At 41.7% G+C, this 9,969-nt stretch overlaps 1 long non-coding RNA gene across 1 annotated transcript; it reads right to left on the reverse strand.

Annotated features, from left to right (window-relative positions):
- Positions 1 to 422: 422 nt before the first annotated feature.
- On the reverse strand, positions 423 to 8,720 carry LOC134810187 (uncharacterized). The gene is made up of 3 exons (XR_010157667.1): positions 8,556 to 8,720; positions 741 to 833; positions 423 to 652 (listed from the first exon to the last, which is right to left on the reverse strand). It is a non-coding gene; the product is annotated as an uncharacterized LOC134810187 (long non-coding RNA).
- Between the last annotated feature and the right edge of the window lie 1,249 nt (positions 8,721 to 9,969).

Raw genomic sequence — 9,969 nt, forward strand, 5'->3', positions numbered from 1 at the left:
AAAGTAAAAAGAATTTTAACAGACAATTGTTGTTGAAATTCTGTCTGCTGAAATCCTTTTTCCTTTTTTCTGTCTCGGGAACTGTGAAGAAACTCAGAAAAGGAAACAAAAATAGTTATTAAATGCATGAAAAAACACTTAACCTTGCTTTTACCAGAGGAAGAAGAAAAACTACAGGAGATACCATGTCTTTCCTGTCAGATTGGCAAAAAGTTAAAAGTTTGGCAACACCCTCTGTTGACAAGGCTATGGAGAAACAAGCACTTTGATTTATTGGTTATAGGAGTCCAGTTTGGGACAAATCTTTTGGAGGACAATTAGGCAATCAATACCTTTCAAAATTGTTTGTGAATACAGCCTTAAACCCTTCAATTTCATTTTTTGAAACTCATTCTACAGATATAATTACACACATGCAAAAATATTATGTATACGTTTATTCAATACTGTTTGCCTTAACAAAAGATTGGGAAAATTCGTGCACCTATCAATTTGAGACTAACTAAACACTCACACACACACGAACAATGGAATATTATGCAATGAAAAGCTAATCACAACGCAGGAGGTCTCTGTGTGCTTTTGGTAAGATCTCCAAGATATATTGTGAAGTGAGAGAATAAGGTGAAGAACGTTGTATAACAGGCTACCTCTGTGTTAAAAAAGAGGGAATGAAGAGTCATTATTATATTATCATGAAAAAATTGGAAGATACACAGGTAATTAACAAAAGAGATTACCTCTTTGGGGGAAGGTGTAAACTGGACAGATTGTGGACAGGATTCTGAGTGAGATCCTTCACTGTTCAGTCTCCTTTGCATCAATAAGTGTCTCTTAAAGTAAATGGACAAGTAGAGGAATGGTGTCAGCATAATGTGGAAGCTGCATTGTGTAATATACAATTTCCCCCATATGTTAATGTTCTGCACTGAGTAATAGCAGCTGTACCAAAATAGCAGCCAAGTCCCAAACACGATTTAAGGGAGCAAGCTATGAATACAATGCTGTGCACAATGCCGATGACTCCTTCTCCACTTTACTCATTTTGGCTACATTCTCTATCCTGAAGTGCTTACTAAGTAGTTCCCCCAATTTTCATGCACTTTTTCTGAACTATTTTGAGAATGGGAATATTAAGATGTTGCCACAGTTCCATAACAACTTGTTGCTGAGATGCCCCTTAAGAGTGGGGAAGAAAAATCCATTAGGCTTTAGAATAATTCCACAAGAGCTTTCTTTTTCTACTTTAGGTGTGATTGACATGCATTTGTAGATGTGTTAGTGCAGATTGCACTTCATGGCACAAGGTCCTATTTGGAGCCATAACAGCAGCTTCTTAATGAAAGAAGGAAGGTGGCAATGCAGAAAAAAAAAAAAAATCAGGTTTTTTTTTAAGCAGGTGCAAAACAAACAAGCAGAAAATAACCATCCAGAGCTACCCGTCTTTGTCATCTACATTTTGTGCAAAGCTTCAACTGCTTATCCTCTATAGCTTCTCATGGTGATGTCCCTCCACCTGGTCTCCATAAAGCAGCAGCTTCCATCTTTCCTTATCCCCTTGTATCTTTAGTTCCCCCTTTATTTATTTTATTTTATTTTTTCATTCTTTTAGTTGTTATTTTTTTTGAGACGGAGGCTCGCTCTGTCGCCCAGGCTGGAGTGCAGTCATGCAATCTCGGCTCACTTCAACCTCCGCCTCCCGGGTTCAAGCCATCCTCCTGCCTCAGCCTTCTGGGTAGCTGGGACTACAGGCACGTGCCACCATGCCTGGCTAATTTTTTGTATTTTTAGTAGAGACGGGGTTTTACCGTGTTAGGCAGGATGGTCTTGATCTCCTGACCTCGTGATCAACCCACCTCGGCCTCCCAAAGTGCTGGGATTACAGGCATAAGCCACTGCACCCAGCCTCCTTTTTTTAATTTTTTTGAGATGGAGTCTTGCTCTGTCACCAGGCTGGCATGCAGTGGTGAGATCTCGGCTCTCTGCAACCTCTGCCTCCCGGGTTCAAGCGATTCTCTTGCCTCAGTCTCCCAAGCAGCTGGGACTACAGGTGCGCACCACCACGCCCAGCTAATTTTTGTATTTTTAGTAGAGATGGGGGTTTCACCATCTTGGCCAGGATGGTCTCGATCTCTGGACATAGTGATCTGCCCACCTCGGCCTTCCAAAGTGCTGGGATTACAGGCATGAGCCACCGCTCAGCCTAGTTCTCCCTTTAAAAAGTCTTTCATCTATTTAGAGTTTAACAAGTCTTTTTTTTTCTTTTTAAAAACTCTGCTAGTATTTTTATTTGAATTGTTATTGTTTTGTTAGTGTTATGAGTATGAAGATGAATAGATTTTGAGTTGCCTATCAAAACTCTGTTTTTCCTACAAACACTGTTGTTTTTTTGTGAACATTTCCATATGAATTCAAGGACCTGCTTTTCCATATCTGTTTAAAAGGCTGTTGAATTTTGATAGAGATTAATTGAGTCTGTAGATCACTTTGGATATTATTGACAACTTAACAATTTTAAGTCTTTCTACCCATCAACACAAGATGTCTTTCCATTTATTTAGATCTTCAATTTCAGCAATTTTTTATAGTTTTCAGTGTACATTCTCACTTGAGTGTACATCGTCACTTCTCCCTCTCCTTCTCGGTCTCTGGTAACCACTATTCTCCTCTTCCCTTCTATGAGATCAGCTTTTGCAGTTCCACATATGAGTGAAATCATGTGCCATTTGTCCATTGCTTGGCTTACTTAATATAGTGTCCTCTAGGTTCATCCATGTTGTTACAAATGACAGGATTTCATTCTTTTTATGGCTGAAAAGTATTCCATTGTGTACATACGCCACATTTTTAAAAATCTATTCATTCTTTGATGGCCACTTTGGTTAATTTCATATCTTGGCTATTGTGAATAGTGCTGCAGTGAACATGGGAGTGCATGTATCTCTTTGACGTACCAATTTCATTTCCTTTGGATATATATCCATTAGTGAGATTGATGGATCATATAGTAGTTCTACTTTTAATTTTTCGAGAAGTCTCCTTACTGTTGTCTGTAATGGCTTGGATAATGGGGTGGCTATTGGTACGTGTTCCTGAGGAATAGGAAGAATGAGAGAGATAGTGGATTTGGATGTGTGAGTTTACGGTGCAAGTAGTACATTCAAGTGGTGGTTCAGTAGGCCTTGGTAGCTCCCCAGAGTTTGCATCTGTAGGTAGAGGTCACTGTTAGTGATAAAGTTGTGGTTTGATTTGTTTTTCAAAGTGTAGGTGATACCTACTGTCATGAAACCAATTTTGCAGGTTATAACCAGCATTTTTAAAACGGACTGTAATTTAAAAATCAGAATATATTACAAATAATAAAGAAAAATGGTACCCAACAAAATTTGTGTGTGTGTGTCTGTGTGTGCATATGCATGTATATTAGACTGGGACATGAGTGCCTTTTTTACTGTGATGTTTCAAAACATGTTTGAAAAAATTAGTTTAAACCATGATAAAGAGATTTCTCAGGCAGAGTATTAATAACAGACCTGTGGATGAACCTAGTGCATTCTTTTCTTTTCTTTTCTTTTCTCTTTTCTTTTCTTCTCTTTTCTTTTGTGACGGAGTCTGGCTCTGTCGCCCAGGCTGGAGTGCAGTGGCACAATCTCGGCTCACTGCAAGCTCCGCCTCCCGGGTTCACGCCATTCTCCTGCCTCAGCCTCCCGACTACCTAGGACTACAGGCGCCGGCCATCACGCCTGGCTAATTTTTGTATTTTTAGTAGAGGCGGGGTTTCACCGTGTTAGCCAGGATGGTCTCGATCTCCTGACTTTGTGATCCGCCCGCCTTGGCCTCCCAAAGTGCTGGGATTACAGGCGTAAGCCACCGCGCCCGGCCAAAACCTAGTGGTTTCTAATATGTAGCTCTCATGTTTTCAGATGAGTTTTAAGATATAGGCCCAAATTTTGTTAATTCTTATTCTCTACTTTTGAATTATTTACAGGAAATATATTTTACTGAGCTGATCTACTGAGAGGTGGGCACAAATCCTTTAGACTTTATTGAAAAATTAGTTGTCCAAAATCTTCTAGGATACTCCCACTTAATTACATATATGAGGCCGGGCGCGGTGGCTCACACCGGTAATCCTAGCACTTTGGGAGGCCAAGGCGGGCAGATCACGAGATCAGGAGATCGAAACCATCCTGGCTAACACGGTGAAACCCCGTCTCTACTCAAAACACAAAAAATTAGCCGGGCAAGGTGGCTGGCGCCTGTAGTCCCAGCTACTTGGGAGGCTGAGGAAGGAGAATGGCGTGAACCCGGGAGGTGGAGCTTGCAGTGAGCCGAGATCGTGCCACTGCCCTCCAGCCTGGGCGACAGAACGAGACTCCGTCGCGGGGAAAAAAAAATTACATATATGAGCACCCTTTGAAATGCTTACAGCAGAGCTAGCTGCCTAAAATTAACATTCATCTAACACTGCAAGCCAGAACGTGTTCTGAGTAGTGCTCTGGAAGGGACTGGATTTTGAGAAAAAAGGTTGGGAGCAGTTTGAACATAAAAACTATTTTCTCATGGGTTCCATTTTGATGTTCATTAAACTCACAACTTCTTTGTTTTCTTCATGTCTTCTTAGAGAATGATTTCTCACTTTGAGAGTGAACTCTTGGCAGGACTTGAGCATAGTGATCACAACTGCTGCCTCCCCTCTGCGAAATCTGGAGGATGAGATAATGTGCTCCATCTGTCTTGACTACTTGAGAGACCCAGTGACCATTGACTGTGGTCATGTCTTTTGCTACCACTGCATCATTAAGGTCTGTGAATCTACTAGGCAACCATTACATTGTTCTCTGTGCAAGACAGCTTTTAAGAAAAAATATCTGCCATGTGTGGCAGATGGCCAGCCTGATGGAGAACATTTGGAGGATGAAGGTAGATAAGGAGAGACAACCCAGAGAGGAAAGACCACCTGAGCAAAAAGCAGAGAAGCTGTGTAGGCGACATCTGGAGAAGCTCCATTAATACTTCAAAGGATGACCAGCAGATGGTGTGTGTGATGCGTTGGAGTCCCGAGAACACAAGCACCATGCTGCTGTTCTCCTAGAAAAGGCTGCACAGCCTCGTCGGTTAAGAATCGTGTTGGACCCCAGCTCTGTTCTTTAAGCCAGAAAGTTCTATGGTACCTTCAGGATAAGGTGCAGGTTTTTTGCATTACTTTATTGAGGTATGATTGACATGTAAAAGCTATACATATTTAATGTATACCAATTAATGAGTTTGTTGATAAGTATACACCTCTGAAACCATCATCACAGCAAAAACACGTCTATCACTTTCCAAACTTTCCACACACCCTCTTTATTGTTATTATTATTTTGTGTGTGTGATAAGAACACTTAGCCGAAGATCTATTATTTTAGTAAATTTGAAGGATACAATACAGTGTTTTTAGCTATAGGCATTATGCTATATAGTAGGTCTCTAGAACTTCTTTATCTTTCATAACTGAAACTTTGTAACTTTGACCATCAACCCTCCATTCCCCGTCCCCACCAGTCCCTGGCAACCACCATTCTACTCTGTTTATGTAAGTTTGACTGTTTTAGATTCCACATATAAGTGAGGTCGCACAGTGTGTGTCTGGCATATTCACTTAGCATAATGTTCTCAAGGTCCATCCATGTTGTTACCAATGGCAGAATTTCCTTCTTTTTAAGGCTGAATAATATTGCATTGTATGTATATACCACATTTTCTTTATTCATCCATCAATGAACATTTAGGGTTTTTTAAATCTTGGTTATTGTGAATAGTGCTGCAAAGAACATGGGAAGTATATGGGCTATAAATACCCAGAAGTGAAATTGCTGGATCATATGGTAGTTCTGTTTTTAATTATTTGAGGAGCTTCTTACTGTTTTTATAATGGCTGTACCAGTTTGCATTTCCACCAACAGCATATCAGGGTTCCCCTTTCTCCACATCCTCACCAACACTTCTTATCTTTTAAAAAATATAATAGCATTTCTAAGAGGTGTAAGACAGTTCAAACTCTTTAGCATGAAAGATTCTTGGAAAAGCACCTTTTGCATTTGGATAATAAAGCTGGTTTGGTTTTATATCTTTTATGGAAGTAAGTCTATCACATTGCCTTGATGGTTTCATCTCTGAGGTTCAGATCAAGTCTTATCAGCTATACAGAATACCAGCACTCCTGATAGCTCTCGTAGTATATAGCTTCAAGTGGTATGTACACAGTTGTTATAAAAATATTTTTGAGGTCGGGTGCGGTGGCTCACGCCTGTAATCCCAGCACTTTTGGAGGCCGAGGCGGGCGGATCACAGGGTCAGGAGATCGAGACCATCCTGGCAAACACAGTGAAATCCTGTCTCTACTAAAAATACAAAAAATTAGCCGGGCGTGGTGGCGGGCGCCTGTAGTTCCAGCTACTCGGGAGGCTGAGGCAGGAGAATGGCGTGAACCCGGGAGGCGGAGCTTGCAGTGAGCCGAGATCGCGCCACTGCACTCCAGCCTGGGCGACAGAGCGAGACTCCATTTCAAAAAAAAAATTTTTTTTTTGACAATATTTCAGCCTGTATAAAATCTATGTAATTTTTCTTTCAGAATTTAACAAGGAAAATATTATTTCCTCTGGGGTCCTAGTATGTTTCTTCTTGTCTGCTAAAGAAACATCAGGCCAGGCTTGGTGGCTCACACCTGTAATCCTAGCGCTTTGGGAGGCTAAGGCAGGTGAATCACTTGATGTCAGGGACTCAAGACCAGCCTGGCCAACATGGCAAAACCTCATCTCTACCAAAATTCAAAAATTAGCCAGGCGTGGTGGCATGCACCTGTAATCCCAGCTACTTGGGAGGCTGAGGCAAGAGAATCGCTTGAACCCGGGAAGCGGAGCTTGCAGTGAGCCAAGATTGTGCCATTGCACTCCAGCCTGGGCAGCAGTGTGAGACTTTGTCTCAAAAAAAAAAAAAAAAGAAAAGAAAAAAGAAACATCAGGCAGTTCATTGTTTCCCTTTTCTCTTTGCCTGCCAATTTAGTCATCCTCTTAATAATCTGGAGTTGCTGCCAGGTGTGGTGGCTCATGCCTGTAATCCCAACACTTTGGGAAGCCAAGGCAGGAGGATAGCTTGAGATCAGGAGACCAGCCTGGGCTATAGCAAGACCCCATCTCTACAATAATAATAATAATAGTTATTATTATTATTATTTGAAGTTGGCATATATACTTTCCTTGACTTTTTGTGTTAATTTTTTTGTTTCTTTTTTTTTTTTTTCTTTTTACGAGACAGGGTCTCACTATGTTGCCAAGGTATGCCCTCAAAGACTTGGGCTCAAGAGATACTTCACCCTTATTTTCCCAAATAGCTGGGACTACAGGCACATACCACTGCACCCACCTTCTATTTTTGTTTTATTAATTAATTTTAATTTTAATTGTCTGTATTTTTGGTAGAAAAGGATAGTGTAAATATAAATTAGAAACTATACCATAAGTCTTGTCAGTTGTAATTATAATACGATATTATTTTGTCTTACTTCTAAGAAATTGCTCTAGGCCATTGTATCACTCAATGTATCTTCCTTATTAACTAGAATGGAAATTGTTCCACACGACCATTATTAAACTACACATGGTCAAATGCGGTTTGATTTCACTCTGGAATCACTTTGCATCTCCCTTTTTTCATTGAGGTCGTTTTCATCTTGATCTTGAGACTATCCATGTTTATTTTCTTTTTCTTTTTCTTTTTTTTTTTTTCCTTGAGACAGAGTTTTGCTCTTGTTGCCCAGGCTGGAGTGCAGTGGCGCGATCCCGACTCACTGCAACCTCCGCCTCCAAGGTTCAACTGATTCTCCTGCCTCAGCCTCCCAAGTAGTTGGAATTACAGGCGCTCACCACCATGCCCAGCTAATTTTTGTATTTTTTAGTAGAGACAGGGTTTCACCATGTTGGCCAGGCTGGTCTTTAACTCCTGACCTCAGGTAATCCACCTGCCTCGACCTCCCAAAGTACTGGGATTACAGGCATGAGCCACCGCGCCCAGCCCGAGACTATCCATGTTTATTTTCATAGGGCAAAATTCTGAACCATCGGAAGATTCTGAAGGGATACAAGGATAGGATTCAGAATTCTCAATCTATGGGAGAAGATGAGATTCAGGCCCTGGTGGTAAGAGAGGTCTCTAGTAAATGTTCTGTATGAATATGTGTATGTGTGTAGGGCAGGGGTGTGTGTGTAGGTAGTAGCGGGGCATACGTTAGGGAGAGGAAGGGGTATGTGTGTGGGGGGAGTATTGAGGAATGGGGAGGGGGAGAGTGATCAAAGAGATTTCTGTTCTGAACTCATCCTCAGGAGATCTCACACATGTTCTGGTGTTTCCTAGCCTCTCAAAAATGTCACTTTTCTCTTTCTGCATTTACTGTAGACAACATTTCAGAACCACAGGCAAGACATTGTATCAGTGTTTGAATAGGACCATCAGTTTTTCAGAGAAAGGGAACAGTACCTGTTGGAGCAGCTGGTAGGGCTAGAGCAAGAACTCACCAAAAGGAGGAACAGCCGTGTCATCAAGGATTCTGAGGAGGTGGTCCAGCTTGGGACCCTGATCACTGAGTTGGAGAAGTCTCGGCAGCCAGCACTTGAACTTTTGAAGGTAAAGGACCAACCAAACTGTATCTGAGTCCTCTTGCTCTATGACTATGGTGTGGCCTATTTGCAAGAGATTTGGACCAAGAGTCAAGAGAGACAAGGTGTTATTCTCATTTACTGAATTCTTTAATAACTGAATTAGCCAACCAATAGGTTTTAAGCCCCAAAGTGCAGTGGGCAGGGGTCTATAATATGCACAGACCATATAATGGAATATTAAGATCTGTACATTTATAATTACAACAAATAATCTGATGTTAAATCTTCCAGTCAGATTGGATGCCACAAGAATTCTGGAAACAGCTAGTGTTCAGTCAGAGAAGCCTTCAAAGAAGAGGCTTTTGATGTTGGCCTTGAAGGAAACGTAAAGATTTATTTTATTTTATATTTATTTATTTATTTGAGATGGCATCTCCCTCTGTCACCCAGGCTGGAGTGCAGTGGCGCGATCTCAACTCACTGCAACCTTCACCTCCTGGGTTCAAGTGATTCTCCTGCCTCAGCCTCCTGAGTAGCTGGGACTACAGGCACCCATCACCACGCCCAGCTAAGTAAGATTTAGATTGTCAGAAAGGAGCTAAACATTCCACTTGGTAGGGGGTGGGGACACATTAGTTACAATTAGATAAATGAATGTAATAATAAACTTGGTATATGTGTTGGCAGGTGGGCATAGGTGCTGGGGAAGATAGGAGTAGGAAGACTGATAAGAAGGGGACATAGAATGAAGGTAGCTACCTTTCTGGAAGAGTCAGATTAAGTGAGGGAGAAGTGAAAAGTATGACGGGGCCAACTGAGTTGAGGCCTTCCAAAGCAGGCTGAAATTTGAGCCTTAACTGAATAGACAATGGGATTCTTAACAGATTTTTATCTGTCTATAAATCAAGAAAGGTTTCTGGAGAGGATAGTCTAGAACTCAAATGAAAGACATGAAGGGGAAGCATTTGTCCTTATAAATTAAAACTGCAGGCCGGGCACGGTGGCTCACTCCTGTAATCCCAGCACTTTGGGAGGCCAAGGCAGGCAGATCATGAGGTCAGGAGATCGAGACCATCCTGGCTAACACAGTGAAACCGCGTCTCTACTAAAAAATACAAAAAACGTAGCCGGGTGTGGTGGTGGGCGCCTGTAGTCCCAGCTACTCCGGAGGCTGAGTCAGGAGAATGGCGTGAACCCGGGAGGCGGAGTTTGCAGTGAGCCGAGATTGTGCCACTACACTCCAGCCTGGGTGACAGAGCCAGACTCCATCTCAAAAAAAAAAAGAAACTGCAGGCTGGGAGTAGTGGCTCATGCCTATAATCCCAGCACT

This window comes from Pan troglodytes, chromosome 5, assembly GCF_028858775.2.
Source record: "Pan troglodytes isolate AG18354 chromosome 5, NHGRI_mPanTro3-v2.0_pri, whole genome shotgun sequence".
Taxonomy (NCBI): Eukaryota; Metazoa; Chordata; class Mammalia; order Primates; family Hominidae; genus Pan; species Pan troglodytes.